The sequence below is a fragment of the Crotalus tigris genome, unplaced genomic scaffold (assembly GCF_016545835.1).
Source record: "Crotalus tigris isolate CLP2741 ecotype Arizona unplaced genomic scaffold, ASM1654583v1 scf7180000019302.1197242, whole genome shotgun sequence".
NCBI classification, from domain to species: domain Eukaryota; kingdom Metazoa; phylum Chordata; class Lepidosauria; order Squamata; family Viperidae; genus Crotalus; species Crotalus tigris.
This window is the reverse complement of record NW_024097477.1, coordinates 594,643-618,213: the sequence shown is the minus strand read 5'-3', so window position 1 is coordinate 618,213 and position 23,571 is coordinate 594,643. Positions and strand designations below refer to the sequence as shown.

General features: G+C 37.9%; 1 long non-coding RNA gene across 1 annotated transcript in view; it reads left to right on the top strand.

Annotated features, from left to right (window-relative positions):
- Positions 1 to 21,176, top strand: part of LOC120316235 — a 99,551-nt gene extending 78,375 nt beyond the window's left edge. The window contains exon 3 of the long non-coding RNA XR_005558894.1: positions 20,901 to 21,176. This is a non-coding gene — a long non-coding RNA (uncharacterized LOC120316235). The remainder of the gene's footprint in view (positions 1 to 20,900) is intronic.
- The last annotated feature ends 2,395 nt before the right edge of the window (positions 21,177 to 23,571 follow it).

Here is a 23,571-nt window from a genome sequence, read left to right as displayed (position 1 = left end):
AGGTCTCTTGGGGTACCTGCAAGAAAGCTCAGGTGTACTAAGAAATAGGTAATGACGTGGGCAGTAAAGAGGATGAGGAAAGAAAGGATTTGTGTGACTGAAAGGCGATAGTCAGCATTCTTATTTAGCTTTTTATTCCAAGCCAAGGACAGAATCAGTAATTCCTAATTGCAGATTACACTTTTATTCATTTCCAAAAGTTGTATTTTGCATTATTATTTTCATTTATTGAATTTGTTAAGGATTGCATTTTTTTCCCAGTTGCATTGGTTTTTATGCAATACAGTGTTCAAAGAAATTTGGGCAGCATCCTGTGGTGATGATAAGAGAAACATTTATAGAAACATTGAAGGGACTTTGGAAAACTAAATGTCTTCCTTCCTTCCTTCCTTCCTTCCTTCCCTCCTTCCCTCCTTCCTTCCTTCCTTCTCCCCCTCCCTCTTTCCTTCTTTCCTTTCTTCCCTCTCTTTTCTCCCCCTCCCTCTCTCCCTCCTTCCTTCCCTCTCTCTCTCTCTCTCCTTTACTTCCCTTCCTCCCTCCCTCCCTCTCTCCCTTCCTCCCTCAGTAAAAACATCAACATATTGGACATTTCTTCTTAACGAGAAAGATTTTTTTTTTCTTTTTAAGTGGATGATGTGACAGAGCATATTCAACCTATGCAGAGGAAGCACAGTAAATGCTTCGCTCTTAAGAAGCTGGGTTTTAACCCTCGTGTCTTCATCTATTTTTGTAGTGCCAAATTAAGCCTGCCAGAAGGACCAACCCTATCATTAAGCCAAATGACAGAACTGCCTTGTGTGGCTGATGATTAAAGATGCTAGTTAAATGCACTGAAGGGCACTAGATTTATTATCAGCATTGAAGAAAATGCCAATGTTTGATAAGTCCATTTTTATTCAAAAAATGGAAAGGAAAAAAAAAACTATCAATTTGTTCTTGGCTTCGAGAAGCAAAACTATCTAGGCTGGCTTTGGGTTCCATCTCCTTTTTTCAGACAAATTCTCCAAGTTTAACAGCTACTTGATAGTTGATATAACTTGGTCATTTCCACTCTGGGTGGTATGGTAAGGACTTTTTGAAAAAAACAAAATCAACTTTCCAAAGTTTGTCTTTCTTTTTCATAAATGGGACAGAAAGAACAGGAGATTATAAAAAAAAAAGAATGTGGGTGATAGCAAAATAGTCTTCTAATCTAAATTGGGCTTTAGTTTTACACTTTTCCTCATTAAAAAGAGTAATAAATCAGTGCTTAGTTCCCACAGCATGTCTGAGTGTCAGAAAACCTAACACATTAAAACAAAATTCCAAATTATCTTTGGATGGTACTGGCTGAATCTATCTTAAGCAAAAGAAGATTTTTTTTTCCTCTTTAGATATTCAAGTAGGACAATGTCTCAGATTCTGAATTAAATTTCCTCCATGGAATTTTGATTGCTCTGCCCCCATGGCATTATTTTTGACCAAACATAACCTAAGGATTTCCACCTATATTGTCATCTGGAGTTCACCTTTCTCATTCTGGTCCTTCACTTTTGAAAGAATAACAATAGTAACTCAATGTCTTATTTTATGCTCTATAACCTAGTTACCGTATTTGCTCAAAAAAAAAAAAAAGATCTTGAATTTAAAAGATTTCCTTCCAACAACTGAATATACTATATAGGTGGAAGATAAAAATTATACATACTGTACACATATATGTACATGAGTAAGGGTATGTGTACACATGTGTATATATATAATTTTCTAGAAATCACATTTCTGAAAGGACCAGGGCTATATTCAAATATAATATATTGAATTTAAAATTCTAATTAATTTTGGTAAATTAATGAAGGTAACCTGTTTTGCAAAATTAACTCATCCCTCATCTAGGTATACCAATAATTTTTTTCCCTCATGCACAAACCGATGTCACAAACAGAAGCACATGCATGCATATTTATCTCTTTCCAGCAAAAAAGCAGGGGGAAAAACAAAGAAAAAAGAGAGAAAGTTAGGACGAGAGGAAGGTATAACTATGGGAGGGAGAAACAGGGGGATCAAAACTGGATAGTGACAGGATGTAGGCTAATAGGACAGAGAAGAAAAGATAATAGATATTATAGAAAGGATTAATTCATCAGGCAAGCACGATCTCCCAACACCCATGATTAATAAATTCTTATTTCTGTAGCCATTTGCACTTCCTTCCTTCACTTATTTTCAGCAAGGTCTTTGTTCATCTTTTGTTACTCTGTGACTATAAGATAAAATCTCCCAAGTCCATAGCTAATTATTTAGGGAGATTAAATCTTTTATCAAGTAGATACAGTATATTTAGACCTTTTTTAAATTTGCAAGTGATAGACTGTCATGAATCTAGCCAGCCAATGTCAATCATATGATGGTTAAGTGTTTGTATGTGTGTGTGAACACATACATATATACATATATACAATGGTGGGATTCAAATATGTGAACAACTGGTTCTCTGTGTGGATGCCGTTTCTGGAAGTCCATGCTGGGCCTGGGCAACAACAAAATTAGCTACTGGTTCTGTTGAAGTGGTAGGAACCAGCTGAATCCCACCACTGCATACATACATATACACTGAAAGAGAATTTTACAATATACTTGGTGTCAAGTATACTTAGTGTCAATTTTTGGGGGGAAAAACACAAATATTTCTCCTCACTTTAACATCACTCAACATCATGGCAAAAGATATAAAAGAAATATCTCTCTGATTTTTTTAATGGAAGTGAAAGTGGAGTCCACTATAGATTAGGCAGGCATAAGTTAATTGAATGTATGAAACATTACTTTGTCTCTTGTCAAAAATTTGCCAAAAACACAGTTTCTTTGGGAAAAATACCAGTGAAAAAATATGAAAGCTATGTTCCGAACAATATACAATAGAGATGCTTTTTTCCTTTTCAGCAAAACATTTATAAAGAAATGTGTTTTTTAAAAAGAACACATTTTTTTAAAAAAAAAAACATTACAGAAAGCTTTGTAGAAAAAAAGTAAACCTTCCAAAATCTGTGTTCAAAACTGTGGCTATTAAAAGAACTTTCATTTAGAAGAGAAAGTTGATGACAAATTAGGAGGGATTTTTTTTAAAACAATTTTTTTTTAAATATGTAAACCCTTTCCACTACTAATGGACCAGAATAATTATCTAAGAAAAATAGTAAAAAAGAGAGATAGGTTTTATAATAATTTGTACATCCCTATTCACAGCTTTCCTTCTAACCAGTACATTACTACCACATGCACGACAGCTCACACATATCCACACATCCACAAAAAACAAAGTTATTTGGAGATAAAGAGTTATTTTTCCACATATGTATGACAAATAATAGAAACAAAAGAAACTTGTAAATTTGATACTGAAATAAGCACACGTCAACACATCAACACTATGTTGATGTTCAACAAGAGACATTCTTATCGAATCAGTACTAGGGGAAAATATCAGACCTACGTTTTAAGCTATCTGAGGCATCTGTACCATACTCGCAAAATAATCAAACTCTGGGATTTTAAGTAATTTCATGCAGCTTCAACATTTACCCTGATTCTTCTGCAATCCATACAACTGGATATAATCTCCAGGCAGAGTTATCGGCACAGGGATCAAAAAAGAAAGGGTACTTTTGTTTTTAATTAATGAATGGATTGTTGTGGACCTCATATGATTCATCATATGAGGTAGGCAGTCATAAAAGTCTTGTGAATAAATAAAGACGTATAAGTCAAGTTGTTGTAGGCACCTTCTTATCTTTTTTGACTCCATTCCTTAGGACACCCCCCGCCCCCAGGTATTTACAGGTAATCTTCAACTTACAGTAGTTCAGTTAATGACTATTCAAAATTGAATGGCACTGAAAAAAGTGACTTATGGGCGTTTTTTATACTTATGACCATTGCAGCATCCCCATGGTCACATAATCAAAATTTGGGTACTGTACTCGGCAGCTGACTCCTATTTATGACAGTTGCAGTGTCTCAGGTTCACTTAACAAACCGTGTTAATAACGGCAATGATTCATTTAACAACTCTGGTAAGAAAGTTCTGGGACAAAATGGGACAAAAGTCACTTAACAAATGTCTCGCTTAGCAACATAATTTTTGGGCCATAAGTCGAGAACTCCCTATATTATACTACCCCTTGGAGAAAGAGCAACAGATTTCAGATGTTCTCTCTCAGAAATAAGGGAACTTTGGGAAACAGTTCAACATTGGACAATGAACGCCTTCTAATCTAACTGAAAACACTGTAATGGTGTGTGTACGTGTGTGTGTGTGTGTGTGTGTGTGTGTATTTCCCATCATCCCCAATGCAGCTCTGAATAATGTTAAACGCTATGTCCAGCCTGCTTCTTTTGCCAGGCAATCCTCTATATACCCAGCCGTTCCTGCTGCTAAGTTCCCCAGTGTCAATTCAATTACAGGCGTGGAAACAGTAACCCTTCATTGTTGCCCTGTTCATTTGTCTGGCGGAAGGAAACAGAACAGATATGTATTTATATAGCAAGAGGGAAAATACATTTCTTAAGACGGATGAGGTTGCTTGCAGGTTTGATGGACCCAATAAAATAACCCAGTATCAAGAGAGAGGTTTATTTTGAAGCTTTGGACATGTCATAATATCAGCTTCCAAACAGGCCCTAGCATCGCATAAATCAGAAAGTAGATTTAAATAAATTGTTGGGACAGCAGTAATTGTTAAATGGGACAGGGTAAAACAGTCATTATATGTAAAGCCTCAGTTGTACAATGTTATGGGCAGGTTATTGGTTAATCCTACCGATTAGGTCTAGCTCCTATGTTTCTCTCACGCTGTCCAATCTGTTCCAGCAGCTGAAATAATTTAGTTTCACTGAATAGGCTAAGGCTAAGAAACTTCTATTCTTCAAAATTGTTATCGCATACGAACTTTTTCTGGCCTGGCCAGAAAACCAATGGCCTAGCCCTTGGAGGACTGGAATGACAGTCTGAAAATAACTGGCAAACCATAGATTCAGATCTTGACTCTCTTCCTTAGAATGCAAAAAACTTGACTGGATTCCAAACTTGCATTAAACCACGTTTAATGTGGTTTCTTTGGTTCTGATTAGTAGAATTAAGTTGACCATTATAATTTGTAAAATACAGCTATAACTTGTTGGTTAAGTGTAAAACAAGCCATTGTGCTATATTTATTGAGTGAAGGTTAAGAAAAAAAACATAGGTAGGATGCAGTGGTGGCATTCAGCCAGTTTGCACCATTTTCTAATTTAATTTTGCCTCATTTTACAATCTTTCTTGCCACAGCTGTTATTGAATCACTCAGTGGTGGGATTCAGCTGGTTCGCACCACTTCGGCAGAACTGGTAGCTAATTTTTTGTTGCCCAGGCCCAGAATGGACTTCCGGAAGTGGCATCTACACATAGAACCGGTAGTTCACATATTTGAATCCCACCACTGGTAGGATGATATATGAACCCACTGGTTGCATTCATAATTGCACTAACTCTTAATTTTGGGTGGTTCAGATTCTAGACCAGTGGTTCTCAACTTGTGGTCTGTGGACCTCTGGGGGGGGGGCATGATATTGTCATGGGGTTCATGAAGGCTTGAAGAAATGTTATGATTTAAATCTTGAGTCTTAAGTCTTGGGGGGGGGGGTGTCCATGGCCACAAAAGGTATTTAAAGGGGTTTTGCGGTGAAGAAAAGATTGACAGCCATGGTTCTAGAATAAATCACTTGAGGACAATGGAGAGGCTCCCTCGAACATCATACTTTATTTCTTTTTACTTATTTATTATATGTATATGCTGCCTGTGTCACTATCAAGTAACTCTTTTATCACTTTCTGTTGCATGTTTTTATTGACAGCTGAATTTTTAAACAATGGCACGAGAAATGGTCTCTGTCAGCAGCTGGAAAGAGGGCCACTGCTGCTCCCAACAATAAGCCTAGCCAATTTAAGATCCATAGAATGAGCTGGTATAATTGGTGGCAAAATAATATCCCTGCAATATTATTTTTACCAAACATAAGAGCTTTCTTGCTGTTTCTCTTTTTATCGAGGAATGGGAAAAGAATTGGCTTTTGCATACTTAATGTGTGTAATATTTCATTATTGTACAAACAAGACAAAAAGCCAAGAAGAAAAACACCACAGTTCAAATTCCTCAGTGTGTGTTCCTCCCCCATGTTATTAGCGTAAAGTACATTTTGAAACTAATATTTCAACAACCCTTTTGTACTGAAGTGGAAGGTGGTGTCTAATCTCACGGAAACAATTTGCACATTGCGCTTGTTCTGCATGATTATTCAATGACTCCTTATTCATTTACTATAAGTCAAATATACGTTTTCAATGGTAGCTGTCTGGAATGATCCATTTAACTGAACAGAACAGAATAATAGAGTTGGAAGGGACCTTGGAGGTCTTCTAGTCCAACTCCCTGCTCAAGCAGGAAGCCCTATAGCAAGGGTGTCAAACTCGCAACATCACGTGATGTGTCGCGACGTATTGTAACTTTTTTGCCATTGCCGGCAACGGGGTGGGTACGGTTTCACTATGATGCATCCAGCCCACAGGCTGGCAGTTTGACACCCCTGCCCTATACCATTTCAGACAAATGGTTGTCCAATCTCTTCTTTAAAACTTCCAATGTTGGAGCACCCACAATTTCTGGAGGCAAGTTGTTCCACTGATGAATTGTTCTGATGTTCATGAACAAAATATGTTTCTTACCAAATACAGTATCTGAACAATCTTGTTTCGATCATTTTTTTTTTTAAAAAAAAAAATGTGTTGCAGTGCAAACCACAAACGGTGACCACACAAATCCTTCGATCCTTTTCAATTTCCAAATTATGGTGAGCACATCATCTTGCTATTGTGGGGATGGGTTAATGTGGCCCTGTGGTTGCTTCACAATTTATTGGCTTGGATCCGCATGCAGTCATGCTTCAAAAATACTCCTCAGTGCAGAAGAAGACCAGGAGCAGAGCTGGCTGTGAAAGCAAGACTGTCCCTGCATAAATCATGCATGCCATAAGATTTTGGAGACATTGAGATTGATCTCCTTTCAAAAGAGGTTACAGCTGAGTCATCACTCACTCATTTCTGCCTGTTTTGAAAGCCAGGATACCAATTTGACATTTCAGTCTTACAAAACCATATTCCACATTATCTATCTTGATAGGGTACAGGAGCTGGTCCTTCCTTGCTTTTCTCTTTGTCTGTCTACTTGGCCAAGTATACTGTATGCTGGAGCTTACTGAACTGATTTTCTCCAACCTCATAACTTCTACCTTACGGCAACTCTGCAGCAACAAATATGAAGGAAACACAATATGGGATTGTTAATCAAGTCACCAAGACCTGTGCAAGCACTATCAGGTCACTTAAGGACAAAGGAGGACTCTTAGAGAACAAACAGGTGCAATAAATAGAAGGAACCAAGCCAACGATGAGTTAGTTAAGCAGAGGGAGTAAAAAGGAGATGAAGAAATGCTGAGGAACAGCAGATCTGACCTAGAATGAGGCCAAGAACATGGCCTTCAATCTGGCTGCAGAGCAATGCTGTATGATTATCCTTTACTGTTCTGGAATTAACTAGACTGAGGACAATGCTTCCTGCCCTCAGACTCATGGAAGAATAATCATAATAAAAAAGAAGTGCCGAGAGAAAAAGAGGTACTGAGACTTCTGTTTCATGTTTAATAGCAAGCTGGCTCCCCAACGGTTCCTTCTCCCCCCCCCCAAAAAAGGGGTCTGCAGTCAACTTTGTGCAGAATGAAATTATTATAGATTTGATTACTATAACCACTCTACTCAAGCCTATACATTTTTTTCAGGATCCAAGAAATGAATTAATTTCAAGATGGGCAGTGATATTGGAGATTTCCCCTCATTTGTCCAACAGGAAGAATTTTGAGGGCAGTTCTGCCAGCTCTTTAAATAACATATGGTTATTTAACATACCGTTTGTCTGAAATGGTACAGGGTCTCCTGCTTGAGCAGAGGGTTAGATTAGAAGACCCCCAAGGTCCCTTCTAATTCTGTTATTCTATTAAGACAGGTCAGGAAACAAGGATAGCATGAAATTCTGTAATTCTGCTGTTCTAGGGTAAATAAAGTTTCTTTCTCTCCTTCTCTCTTATATGAAAGACAGACAAAGTGGGGAAATCTTGATTTTTTTTCCCCCTCTCACTTCATCCTATCTTTCTGGGTTAAGTTCCCATTTCCCAAGAATTCCCACATATCTTCTTCAATGCTGTCTCTATACTCCACTTTAATTCTCCTTTTCACTCTTAGAATAAAGAAGGTGTTACCAAAGCTCTTTCATTGCCCTGGCTTAGCATGTTGTGTGAAATTAAACAATAGGGTTTATTTAATAAACTAGAATTAAACAACCAGGGCTTTATGTAACTAACTAGTATGTAAAGGGATCAGCTAACCTGACAGGTAAACCTTATCTCAACATTGATGATGGGAGAATGTTCCGCAGAAGTTTTAAGGTAGGAAGTACAATTTTGGGATGCATGGGGTGGGGGTCAATATATTTCTTAAATATATACAGTTTAATTCTCTGGGAATCAGGAAGGTCTGAGGAATTCAAAGGAGAAACATACTTGGCATTTTCAATACCCAATTGATAGGAGATGAAGCCATTGTCCAAAATGCCTTATGGTAGGACCAGGTGAGTAGAAGGATCCCCACTTAGACAGAAGATATAAGAAGAGAGAAAGAGGGAATAACTTCTATCTGTGAAAAATAGAGATCAGAGTCATGTCACTCCACCTTTGCAATTGCCCAGCAAGATATAAAATAAATAAAAAAAAACCAGATATACTTTGAACTAAGCAAATGTATGACATGTCATGTCCTCCATCTCCCCAGAAACCTGAACTGACCAATTGTATTTAGCTTATCTCTCTTTAGAGAGTTTGTTTTTATTTTTATTATATAACTAGTAAAACACATTTGTCTACCTATATCCCACTTAAAGCTTTCCTTCCTTCCTTCCTTCCTTCCTTCCTTCCTTCCTTCCTTCCTTCCTTCCTTCCTTCCTTCCTTCCTTCCTTCCTTCCTTCCCAAGAAATTTGATGACCCAGGCTAACACTCCTCCCTCCCTTCCATTTTCTTCTTTTCATGATTCAGTGACTTTTTATCCTCACATTTCCTTCAAAATATCCCTTTTTGTACTGTCTGCTTTCCATTGTCCCCATAGCACAAATTTATCTCTTTCTCAATATTTATATTACTCTAATTAACTTCTTTTGTACCTCTTACTCTCTGGGTTAATCTCATTTATCTCTTCAATCCAGCTCAGAACTCAGTGTGTTTATTTTATTTTTCTCATGGTGGCTTATTTAATAAAGACTGTAAGGACAGGAATGGTTTTAGGGAAGTTTCACTTAAGATGAACAGCATCAAACTGGGGAATCTTCCCAAATGTTTTTGGGTCACAGCTATAATTCTACTTAATGGAATGGTAATCCAAAATATTTGGAAGGTACTAGATTTGTGTGGTCTGGAATAAAGACAAAGACATTTCACAGCAGATTTCTCCAGATTAGTATGCTCCAGATGTGTAGGAGTTTGCATCTGATTTCTCCTATTAGCATGAGAATATTTTGGTATTAAATATTTTGGTATTAAGAACATAGATTGGTGGATTCTTGGCTTGGTGTACTTTCAGTACAAGTAAAAAAGAAGAAGAAAGAAAGTGTAGTTAATAATAGTCTTTAGTCATCTATTCCTTGAAGTATATTTTCTTGGGGCAAAGATGAATGCTACCACTTCTACATAGAGCTGGTGAGGAATTACACCTATTGTTGAATTACATCTACTATCATTTTCAGCCATTTGTTACATGAAGTTGAGGGAAGTTAAAATCCAACATATAGCCCTGGGAATGTAGGTTACTTACCCTTATTGTAGATAACCATCTGAGGTCTCATGTCGGGTTGTTGTTTCTTCTCTGAACTGTTTTAATCTTCCACCAAACTAGATCTCTTCCATATTGGCAGGAATGCATTTGCTGTGCCTCCCCTATTTGTCAAGACAGTGTTGTTTTGGCTCATCAGAGAAGACTTTTGTGATTCTCAAATACCATCCTTACCATCTTCCTCCTTTGCCTTAGAGGAACAGTGGTCAGAATGCCAAACCAGCCGTTATTTGTACAGTAGCTTGATCAACCTAAACACAGATATTCTCAGTGCACCAATCAGTGTTGTCTAGATGGAGGAGACTTCTGTGCTAAGAGTCTATTCAATATGCAACTTAGAAAGCACCTTTTAATTAGGACAGTCTCTTTAGCAATTTGCGAGTAAATGTCAATAACATGGTGATCTATAGAAATAAGTCTGGCTGTAGATTTGGGAGAATATCCAGCAAAATGCCTTTCTATTGAAAGATTCTCCGCTTCTGTTATTGTTGTTCTTGTTATCTCCCCACCCCACCCCAGTAATCTAGCAGAGCTTCAAAACAATCAACTCTGAGCTCCTTTTCCAAGATCACGAAAGTTGTTATTCTGAAGCACAAGGGAGAGACACAAAGTACACAAAGCCCTCAACTCACCACCATTTATTTAGTGACTGTTCAAAGTTACAATAGCACTGAAAAAAGTGACTGATGTCCGGGCTTCAAACTTATGACCATTGCAGCATTCCCATAATCACGTGATCAAAATTTGGGCATTTGGGCATTTGGCAACCAGCATATATTTACGACCACATCCCAGCAGGCATCCCACAAGCAAAGTCAATGGGGGGGGGACCAGATTCACTTACTAACCACATCATTCACTTACAAGCTTCAGGGATTCAATTAAGAGCCATGGGAAAAGGTGGTAAAACCAGGCATGATTCACTTAAGAACTGCCTTGTGGTTGTAAGTCAAGGATAGCTGTATCACAAAGAGTTGGTTTTGTACTAGTACTCTTTATTCCCTGCATAAAAATAAGGCATTTGCTCTCTATCCTCTTCCTTCATAACACTGCTTCTTTTATTAATATCCAGAAGATATGGAGCATATTCAAGATGGTGACTAGAAACAAGCTGATGATGGATCAGTAGGAAAAAATAAAGCAATATGCATTATGTTGCATGTTGCTAGGTAAAGCAGTTGGATGTATAGAATTACTTCCATAGAATAGAATAGAATAGAATAGAATAGAATAGAATAGAATAGAATAGAATAGAATAGAATAGAATAGAATAGAATAGAAAGAGACCTTGGAGGTCTTCTAGTCCAGCCCTATACCATCTCAGACAAATGACTGTCCAGTCTCTTCATTTTAAAAACCTCCAGTGATGGAGTGCCTATGATTTCTGGAGGCAAGCTGTTCCACTTGTTAATTGTCCTCACTGTCAGGTAGTTTCTCCTTAATTCCAGGTTGTTTCTCTCTTTGATCAGTTTCCAACCATTGTTTCTTGTCCTGCCCTCTGGTGCTTTGGAGAATAACGTGACCCCCTCTTCTTTGTGGCAGCCCTGGAACACTGCTATCATATCTCCCCTATTCCTTTTTTTCTTTAGACTAGCCAAACCCAGGTCCCACAGCCGTTCTTCATATGTTTTAGTCTCCAGGCCTTTGATCATCTTAGTTGCTCTTCTCTGAATTTTTTCCAAACTCTCAACATTTTTTTTTTTTTGTGATATGGTTTTGTGATATGGTAACTAGTATCCCTCTTGTTTTGTGTCTAAGGTTTTTATGGAGCCTGCATGCATGATCCAAAATGTGACTCCCTCCCATCTCTACTCAAGATTATAATCTATGGCAGTGGTTCTCAACCTGTGGGTCGGGACCCCATTTGGGGTCGAACGACCATTTCACGGGGGTCGCCAAACAACGCAGTCCGCCATTTTTTTCCCCTTTTCCTTAGCTGTGCTACTCCCTTTTATTCTATTGGCTTTTGAAAGCCAATAGAATAGACTCTCTTGAATAGAGTCTAATTCTATTGGCTTTCAAAAGCCAATAGGAATTGTCCAGGCTGTCTCTGCCCTGCTGAGCCCATCAAAAGTCCCATTCTGCAAACGGTGCTGCACCAGTTGAGTAGTCCTCGATTTATGACTGGTTGAGTAGTCCTCGACTTACGACCGGTTGGGGGGGTCACTGCATTAAAAAGGTTGAGAACCACTGATCTATGGGAAGGTACCACAGAGTTGTCTCGCCTACAGCTGACAATGAATTTTTGTCTCAACTTATTCTTTAATGTCTTTCTTCTGTCATTCTTCTGCTCCATTCTGGGACATTCTCCAAGGAAAACTCATTTCAAAGAGCATGTCTATTAGACTAACAGCTGCAAATGGCTCCCAGGATTGTGATGAAGGTTTTTTTTTTTTAAAAAAGTGTTTTGCTGTGATTTAAAATTCTCACTGTTCTCATCAGAGATATGTTCCCATTGCTTGTGCTGAAAAGAGATTCTTTCTAGATTTATTTTGCTACTGGAAAGAAAAAACAAAATAATAAAACTAACACTAAATAGTTAATCTTGTCAACCAAGATCTTCTGTCATCTAGAGAACTGAAATCATCAACTGAGAGTATCTATGCTCTAGTGGGCCAACTCAATACACTTTGGGTAATTTGAGTGGGAGCAACATATCCACCCCAATGTGGGAGAGTGGGATTTCAGCGGGATAAACATAATAATTAAAAATAAATTCATTGATTAAAAAGAAAACCAAAAGTAAATAAACCCAAAGGGCAGACTTGATGGACCACTAGATCTTTTTCTGCCTTCAGTTTTCTATGTCCCTCAAGGGCTTATTTTCTGATTTCAAGTTGGGAATTTTGTGCCACTGAGACAGGCCCAACGCCGGGGAGCTGAATGACCAAGATTTATTTATTTAGTCAACATAGGGCCCACCAATTCGCAACAATTTTGAAAGGCATACCAAATTAAAATGATTTAGAATGCACATAAAAATAAATAAATGCCTATTGACCTTCCTCTCCTCCCCTCCCCTCCCCTAATTTGTTGCCTCTTGGTGATTAACCCAAAGTCACCCAGTCGGCTTTCATGCCAAAGCCAGTAGAACTCACAGGTTTCTGGTGATTGGCCCAAAGTCACCCAAAACTGGGACTAGAACTCACAGTCTCTTTGTTTCTAGCATGGTACCTTCACCACTTCACCAAAGTGGCTCAATTTTTCATAGATTCAGTGGTGGGATTCAACTGGTTCACACTGGTTCAGGAGAACCGGTAGCTAAATTTTGCTGAATTCGGAGAACCGGCTGAACGCACACTGCTTCTGGAAGTCCAGTCTAGGCCTTGAAGACCTGGAGGACGGCTGGAAGTGCATGGATGCCACTTACAGAAGTCCGTTCTAGACCTTGGAAGCCAGGAGGAGGCCTCCCAGGCCTAGAACAACCTGCCAGAAGTGCATGGATGCCACTTCCGGAAGTCCGTTCTAGGCCTCGGAGGCCCAGGCCTGCATCCAATAAGAGAACCAGTTGTTCAGGTATTTGAATCCCACCACTGCACAGATTGAATAAGTTTCTTCCCAGAAGAAACAAACTACAAACATATGTTTAAAGAAAGTATTAATCTTTCCCAAATATCCCAAATGACACAATAATTTACTCAAGCCTTTTTTGTATCACTACCATTGAATTCCATAAAACTGATATATTATTTTGGGGGTGAATAGGACATATTATAAGTCAATTATTAATATTGGTATTTGATACAAATGTCAATACTTCTTCCGATGTGTCTAGACAAGATAGAAATCTAGATTTTTTTGTTCCGTTCAAACTGTTTGAGTTTGCAATGTCACATTTTATAAAAAATAATTGTAGGGATTTACTGTCTGTATCATATGATTTAATAGTCATATAGTTAGTTAGGTATTTCCTAATCTTCCCATTAACAGAAAAAGTTTTTATTACTTGGTTATGGCTGCTTTGTTGAGTTTTTCATCCTGTTAGACCTTGATTATGTCAATCTGATTTCCTCTCAATTTATGCTTATAATGCATCCCTTTTACTAATCAACATTTTCCCTCAGATTAGATATAAATTAATATTCCTTTGCTAAGACATCTTTATACCTTAGCAGCTTTTCTTAGGCTCTTGGCTGTTATTTTCATAAACTTGTTATCCTCATTAAATTAGATTCTACCTCCTAGCTTGCTTCATAACTTTTGAAGCCCTTTTTCTCTCTCTCTCCCTCTCTTTTAAAAAAAATGATGTATGAATTTACTTTCAGGAGATAAAAATCATCTCCTACTTTTTGATGGCTAGGTATTTCTGAACTCCTTATTAATAAATGCATTTGTTTTCAAAGATTATAGATAAAAAGAAGCAAAATCTTCTGATGTGTGAAACATCCTTTCTAGTCATCTGAAACCTGTGTGTGTGTGTGTGTGTGTGTGTTTGTGTGTGCGTGCGTACCCGTGTGTGTGTGTGTGGGTGTGTGGGTGTGTGTGTGTGTGTGTGTGTGTGTGTGAGAGAGAGAGAGAGAGAGAGAGAGAGAGAGAGAGAGAGAGAGAGAGAGAGATTTCATTACTGCTATATTCATCTCTGCTAGCCAAGCTGCAAAAAGGTTTTACATTGTTATGGCACTTTCTAATACTGAGTCAACATTAGAAGTGGTCAAGACATAAAATCCAGAGAATAGCACATGGTAAGTCTTAGTGGGATCAGCAGGACAATTACTCCATGTAGTGAATCACTTTTATGCATGGAGAAAGATGAGTAATTGTTAAGCAACAGGGTCAGGTTCCTTCTACTAAAAAGAGCCTTTATTTCTTGGTTCCTATGATGGGTAGATCACCACCATTGCAGATCTCTAAATCGATCGATAATTCAAATCATAAGACTTTAAAAAAAAAGCTCATCACAACTCTAATTGAAACTCATTTTAAAAAGTGTAATTTGACTGACGTGGGACTAAATATGTGTGAGTATACGTGTGTGATTCAATTCCTTGGTGAATACATCTCACACTTGGATAAAATCATTATGATCATCTACTTTCCCTCTTAGAGAAATGACAACATGCAAAATTAATCAGAAGATAGAGACATAATATTCAAACTTTCCTTAATCAAGGCAATTGAAAGAACCCTACACAGGGGCTTTTCACGGTCTAGTATGATAATAGAAGCTGAATGTACCAACGAAACAGCAATCTGATCAAATGTAATGGCCTCTTTTGGGAAGTACTGTAGCCTCAGATATGGGCAGCACAATGTAAACTGAAATATAAGTGAAGGCGATTGTGTTTCTAATTGTACTATTGTCCCTACCTAATGATTCAATGTGACAAGGACACTGGGTAGAGAGATGCTTGTAATTTTAAGTCTTAAAGCTACATACCCACACACATTTGCTGGGTTAAAATTATAGGAGAAAAGGGGCAAATCTAGTAAAGATGGTGTATTGTAGACATTTTCATTTTTGAGTGTGAAAAAATTTCAGTATGAATATACTTTTTGGAATATTTGTTTTTAAGTAACATACTGGGCATTATATTCCATCAAAAGAACATAGCCAAAATGGAACAGAATGGAACATAACACTTTATTGACCAAGTGTGATTAGACACACAAGGAATTTGTCTATGGTGCAAAAGCTCTCAGAGTAATAATAATCACAATAATGACACCAATAAGAGGTGGTGGTAAAAAAGATGAGAAAGATAATAATACTACAGCCATACAACATGGACAAATATACATAAGAGACTATAAGATATAAATTAAATTAATATTCCAGTATGGTTATTCCTTTTACATTTAATTGTTTTTCCCCTTAAAATTAGTTAGTAATCTGGATTCCAGGGTGCATCTCCTGTCTGTGATAGAATAGAATAGAATAGAATAGAATAGAATAGAATAGAATAGAATAGAATAGAATAGAACTGGAAGGGACCTTGGAGGTCTTCTAGTCCAGCCCCCTATACCATTTCAGACAAGTGACTGTCTATTCTCTTCTTAAAAATCTCCAGTGATGGAGCACCTACGATTTCTGGAGGCAAGCTGTTCCATTGGTTAATTGTCCTTACTGCTAGGAAGTTTCTCCTTAATTCCAGGTTGCTTCTCTCTTTGGACAGTTTCCAACCATTGTTTCTTGTCCTGCCCTCTGGTGCTTTGGAGAATAGCTTGACCCCCCTCTTCTTTGTGTCAGCCCCTCAAATACTGGAATACTGCTATCATGTCACCCCAGTTTCTTCTTTTCTTTAGACTAGCCAAACCCAAGTCCTGCAGCTGTTCTTCATATGTATGTATGTAATTCTTGCCTTTCTGTAAACATTAGAAGTTGTTTAGAAAAGCTACATGCACCTGATTCCCTCATACGTTTTTGGGGGGATGTTGGTGTGCGCATGTGAGCATTTCTGATGAGGCCAGACGAGTTTGGCATCTCATGTATTACCTTATGGCCAATACAATGATGCATCTCTTTAAAATTCAAACTTATTAAGAGGCAAAGAAAGAGATTCTGCAACAGATTAAATGCTTACAACTCAATTCTTTCTAGCCCATACAGTACACTCTCTTTTGATTTTTCTTTAAAAAATATTTTTATATAACTATAGGAGACAAAAAAGCATATATATATATATGCAAATGAAACAAGGCAAACACACAACAGGCAAGTAAGGCACACAGATGAATAACAGCAGATAGTTACAACAATATTAACAGCAAAAACAACAAATTAAATTCTGACCATATGGAATCATATTGTTGAGTCTTTCCTTTAGGCTGATAAAAAGCCAACTCAGACTGAAAGTTGACACATTTCATCAAGCCAAATTTTGGCATTTGCTGTACAAGTATCTTTTCAGGAACACACGGCCAACTCTTTAGCAACAATTCAGTGATTGTATGCCAGGAATTCTTCATGAGTAGATAAAGCCCGATTTATTTATTTTTTTAATGTATAAATTAGCAAAATATAAAACGTGCACCCGTGTGGTTTTTGCTTAATATCTACAGGTATATCTTGCAGGTATAAAATCACAAATTCCTGGAATCAGAGGGATTTTTTTTTTTTTTTTTAGCAAGAAACCACTTGGCACGTTTTCTCAAAAGTGGAATTCCAATTCCAATGCTAGGCACATATGCTTGATGGATGGCTCAGGACTCCCTCTATTTGTGCAGCCCAAAAAAATTACTTCTTCTGCATGATGAAGAAAGACATGGAAAACAGACTGAAAGCTCTACCAAGGATGTGAGGTTGGGATGCCAAACTAAAAGAACAGTGGATTTAAAAAAAAAAAAAAATCCATTGCCCCCAGTGTTTGTAGTTGAGCGAAGAGGTCATTTTGAAACCTACAACCGCCTCCTGTTTTACTCTATCTTTGCTCTACTTAGAGGCTGACTCAAAAGTCCAACTTTTGGGGTGGAGAGTGGAACCTGGGATAAGTAATTTGGGTCAAAAAACACATTTTAAAGATATTTAAAATGCACCTTGACTCAGATTATTCAGCCCCAAGGAAATCCTTCATATTTTTTACTAAGATCTTCATTGGGATAGCATGGTGCATCTGTAGAGGATTTCACATTTAATATCTGCTTTTTCTTTAAAATGTAACATTTAATGAGCATGAGTTGGCTTGTTCTTATTATATGCATTTATATGACTATTCTCCTTCATTCTGTTTGATTATATTGTTTTCTCCTATATTATTGCTTTAGTTACACAATGGCTTTAAGGTTTGTAATTATTGTATTGTACTTATTTTTTTTTAAGTACTATATCTGATCTCATCTCTTGCTATTCTGCTTCCTCTGTTCCCTAGTAATTTCAAATAATGGTTTAGAATAACATTTAGTGCATCCAGTGAAGTAGAGTGAGAGCCACAAATGTGGTGATAAATTTGTTTGTGGGGTCCTTGGTGCTCTCTGAGCTTGGTTGTTTGCTTGCAGACATTTTATCACCTGTCTAAGTAATGTCATCAGGGTGACGGAGGGTGTGGGGTTTTCTCCCCTGTTTATATACAGTAGCTTGCAGTGTGTGTTTTGGTGGGGATGTGGTTTTCTCCTTGTTAATTCCTGGATTAGGATATTGTTTTCTGCTGGATGGTTTGTCTGGTATTAATCCCTGCTTAGAGAGCAACAAGAATTGCACAGATCAAACCTGAGCTATATATATTCTCTTCCATTGAAATTTGTTTGTCTTTTAATATGCAAGATAACTCTTGGTCATTTTTAATGCAGCCGATTACCAAGATTTGTCCTCTAGAAGTGGGCATTTCTAATTACACAAATGTGACAAGGAAGAAGAGAAGATATAGATTTTTACTTTAAGGAGCAGACACATGACAGATGTCTGATCTCCTTCTAGTCCAACTTTTCAGGGGTCTAATCTGGCAGGCAGAGGAAACAAATTAGAGTCAGTCTTCCAGATATAAATATGCTGTTCTAAAGGAGAAAGAGAAAACATTTAAAGATGCTATGAGGTGTCGGTGAGGGAAATGTGTTTTTAAATTCAAGAGAGGCGTAAAATTAAAGCATAAGATTTTTTTCCTGACATTGTTGCTTGCTTTCCCTTGTCTCTCTTTCCTTTCCTTTAAATGTTGAAAGAAAGCTAAAAACAAACCCACGGGAAATTCAAAATAATAGTAGCATGCAGATGGACACACTTTTTCTACAGCCACTCATTGGTCAATGCCAAATAATTTTTTTCCTGTTTTATTCCCCCCCCCATTTTTTCAGCACATATTCACTTGTTTCTTAACAGCAGGTTTCTTTGTTCTGTCAAAGTCTTTAAGGAGATTTTCTTTTATGTTACATGAAATATGTCCTTAATCTTATTTTATAACACCAGCCTATGTGAGCAGGTAGCACTTCCTAAAACCATAGCAGAGAATATTAAATGTATCAGCTAATATTACAGATGTCAATGAAATTGAAACTGAATTCTGGAAGAATCAGGACAGGGATTCACTACAACAAGATGTGGTACCAGCTTGGGTACCACTTCAAAATTGGATCCAGTTAATTGAAATCCTGAGGAAGACTGGCTCTTAACATTGATGGCAATGAGACTACCTCTGAAGGCCATCTGCTGGGAGACTGGTGTACTTTCTTGGATAGTTGGTTGGCTATTGTGAAAACAGACTGCTGGACTTGATGGGACAGGCGTCTGATAAAGCAGGGTACTGCTTATGTTCTAAAAAAAAATCCTTTTTTGCTTTAAGTTTAAAATAAAAAATGTCCTTGTTGTTGTTAGTTGCAAAGTCATGTCCGACCCATCGTGACCCCATGGACAACGTTCCTCAAGGCCTTCGTGTCCTCTACCATCTTTTGGAGTCCATTTAAGCTCACTCCTACTGCTACAGTGACTCCATCCAGCCACCTCATTCTCTGTCATCCCCTTCTTCTCTTGCCCTCAATCTTTCCCAGCATTAGGCTCTTCTCCAGTGAGTCCTTGCTTCTCATTAGGTGGCTAAAGTACTTGAGTTTCAATTTCAGGATCTGGCCTTCTAAAGAGCAGTCGGGGTTGATCTCTTCTAAGACTGGCCAATTTGAACGCCTTGCAGTCCAAGGGACTCACAGGAGTCTTCTCCAGCATCATAGTTCAAAGGCCTCAAAACTTTGGCACTCAGCCTTTCTTATGGTCCAACTTTCACAGTCATACATTGCAACTGGAAAAACCATGGCCTTGACTATATGCACTTTTGTTGGCAGGGTGATGTCTCTGCTTTTTAGTATGCTGTCTAGATTTGCCATAGCAATTAATGTGACTCAAAAGAGTTTTAAACTGATGCAGAAATGGTTCTCAGCAGAAGGTAGAGACACAATAAAGAAGCTAGCATTAGATGTAGATCAGGGGTGTCAAACTCGCAACGTTATGTGACGTGTTGCGACATATCACATTTTTTCCCATTGCCAGCAATGGGGTGGGTGCCGTTTTGCCATGACGCATCCGGCCCACAGGCCAGCAGTTTGACACCCCCAATGTAGATAATGAATTCCAACTGGTTATTTGAAACTGATGTTATTTGAAACTGAAGAGAAAATATCTGTGCTGTGAACTCCGCATAGGCATCAGAAAGGGCATCCAGCCAATAAATGCTTAGCTTCATCCAGTCACTCCGACTCCAGCTCATATAAAGGAATCACAGGGTGATAAAAAAATGAAACGAATAGGCTTAGGTAGGATCATGGCCATTAGAAAAAGGCTACAAGGATACAACAAGTCAAATGAATTAACCAAGATGATAGAATCAGCTGAGAGACTGGTTGTTCTTGGCTGTGCTTTAAGAGAGTGGTCTTATTTATTTATTTAGCGTATGGCATATCATATGTGGAATAGCAATCTACATTAACATTTCACCTAGATTAGTAAAAGACATCAAAATATAAATGTTAAAAAGATCTATGTTCAAATACCAATATCTAGGCCATCTAACTACTGAAGCGCAGCATCGTTTATATGGGAAAAAAATCAGATAAGACTGAGTTTGGTCTTTATTGAGGAAATCTCAAGTCACTCAATATAAGCATGACTAAAACTGAGCCAAATTAATCCATTTAGTTTTAGGAGATAGCCAGATGTCACTATCCATCCATTTAGAGTTTGAAACTCTGACCACTATCCCTTGGATTCAGTTACTGCCTGGTGCAGCTGTGAGCCTTTGGCTAATAGGATATCTTCACTTGCATACAGGGATCCATGACTGCAACAGGAGAAGCAATCACTGGTTGTATTAACTGGGTGGTGTGTACCACCTTGGAGCAAGACAGAGTCCTGGCAGACCCATTCTTCTCCTCTAACATCAAAAGGAAAGCATCCTATGAAAGGGCCAAATACAGAAACAGCAGCAAGCTGGGCAGAGGAGAAAGGTTTATTGTATTTCTCCAAGTCATTTTCAAAGGCTACTCTACTTGCATTCTTTTATTGAAAAAATTATGCCATTTCTTTTAAAGAGTTTCCTCTTTTTTCAGATAACAGGACAGACAAGGAACATCTTAGAGGGGCAGCCAAAAGCAACTTCAGTAGTTATTCTTGTGGTAAGTGCATATATATATATTTTTCAGTAGCAAATCCAATTATGGTAACTATTTTGTGAATGGAGGAGACACTTGTATGGCAGATGCTTTGGAGGATATTTTGCAAAGACTTTTAGAATTCCAAATGGATTTTCTGGTCTAATATGGCTGACATTAGAAGAGAAAAGTGGCAGGTGGAACTCTGTTTCCATGCTGAATTTTGACCTGATTCTAACCCCTCCATGTTCCCTTTGTAGGTCTTCTAAGAGAACAACTTACAAGTATCTCTTCCCAGATAAGTCAATACTATGCATTCAATAAAAAAGGGATAGACGTGAGCAGATCAGAATTTGCAAACCATTCTTAATCTTAACCAACAATTTTATGCCTCTTAAGGCCCAGTTCCTAAGATACTTGTGCCTGTTTTTTAAAAAAAGAAAATCTAAAATAACACTTGATGCAGCATCTGGCTACTCAAGCAGCAGGTGATTAACCTGAGCTGAGAAGCAAGGGCAAAGTGAATAATAGCCTGGGAGACAAGCTTTGGAGAGAGAAGTGAATTGCTTTCATGTGGGCTACTTCAGGAGTGTATGAAAATGCTCCAAATCTCTGTTGCATAGTTGCATTCAACACATTTCACTAATCCTTTATTAAATTGCTGGTGGTCTTCTGAGTCACTGTCAGATCTGAAATATTGCCATGGAAAACTCTCTCTCTCTCTCTCTCTCTCTCTCTCTCTCTTTTCCTCTTCTTGATCTCAAAATTAGAAAACTCTTCTCTGATCTGAGCACTGCAGGATAAAACAACAAAACAGCATCCCTGTTTTTCAACTGCATAATTGACTCATAATGTTTCATTTTTACTTTGTAGTAATATTAGCTGGAATTGCTGCTTAGGATAAAAATGCATAAAATTATTTATAGTATGGAGAAAGTAGGAAGCTAGAACAGGCAGGGATGCAAATCTTTGTAGAGTGAAGTTAAGCAGTAGAATTTACTTCCTTTGGTTAGCAAAACTGTTTCAATTGACAGGGGCATATAGATTTTTAAATCATACCCTGCATTTGTTTGCATCTACATTCTGGATTAAATATAAAGCTCCATCTGTCTTGGCTCACAGCATATCAGTCTGAAGATCTGCTTAGCTAAACTCTAAATGCCACAGCTGGGCAAGCATGCTGGTAGCTGGGTAGCTGAGTTGGCTGTAGAAGAAATTGCTTATTGCTGCTATTGAGGCCATGTCTATTCTCCAGCATAGCACAGAAAAGCCACTGATCCTAAATGAGCATATGAAAGATGGTTCAAAAATGGAGTTCTGGTCCAAAGCTCCCAAAGTTAGCAATTAGCCCAGATTTTGGAGCTGGAATAAGTTATGTGAATATGGGCCAAACCAGATGATGTAGATCTCATGAATTTGTGTCCTGCATAATTTCCAGATCTGTTCCCGATGATTCTCTCAGAATTGGATATTCAAATGAATTTTGTGAGGATGTTCAACAGTCCTGGACTTCCAAAGTTTGTTTGTCAGTAATTATTTTGGCTATTTTATAAATGGCATGTGGGAAACACCTTGGGAGACTAAATGAAGAGGAACTGCCAAGGGAAACATTCAGTTAGGAGACAGTGTAGCCCACAGCTAGATAGCAAGTAGGATAAGAGGCTCAGAAAAGACCTTCCCTAGTTTCTGGAGCTAAAAAGGAGATAGTGGGGGGAGCGAATTGTACTTTCAGACTTACCAAGATTCTGTCAATGTAGTTTTACAATTAGAAGTAGAACCAGCTCATCTGGACATATTTTCTGATTTGCTCCGCAAGGCCAACATCAATCTTGCAAATCTGAATGGAATTCTACCTTCCTCCTCCTTTACAGTCTAAGGAACTAGGGAGGGTTTCTTCTGAAATTTCTGCCCCACCCACTATCAGTCTGTAGGCTACATTGTCTGTTACCGACCCTTCCTTGTCTCTCAAGATCTTTCCCTCATACTATTACAATATTTCTCTGTGCAGGGTTACATTTCATAAAACAACTAGCTATCTCCTTAGAGCTGTAATACATTTCTTTTGTTTTATGCAACTCCCCCCTCCATATATATGTTTTCTGAGGTTTTTGCGGGTGTTTGTATGGACTAAAATTGGAAGTGTCTTGCTGAAATTTTGACGAAGTCCCATTCGTCATCTTCAGGCTGGTGTTTTCAGCTTCGTGCTCCTAGAAGCACGAAGCCAAAAACACCAGCTTGAAGATGAAGAATGGAACTTTGTCAAAATGTCACCAAGACACTTCCAATTTTACGTGGGAGAAAACCCGAATAACCAAAGACCTACATACAAACACCCGCAAAAACCTCAGAAAACAAATATATATAATTAAATAGCTTCCCGAAGATGCACAAATTCTTCTCCATGGAGAATATGTGTTTTGGCTACTTAGATTCATTTGAACGTTTGTAAGTTGCCTAGGGTTGCTTCTTTGCATATAGGTTTGGTACATAAATAATAAAATAAGTAAATTTTGGTTTTGAGGACTCAGCCATTAAGGTTTGTAACATAATTAATAGCAATATATTTGACCCTTATGGATGATTAAGCAAATCATATTTAAACCAAACCATCTTAGGTGACCCTAAACTA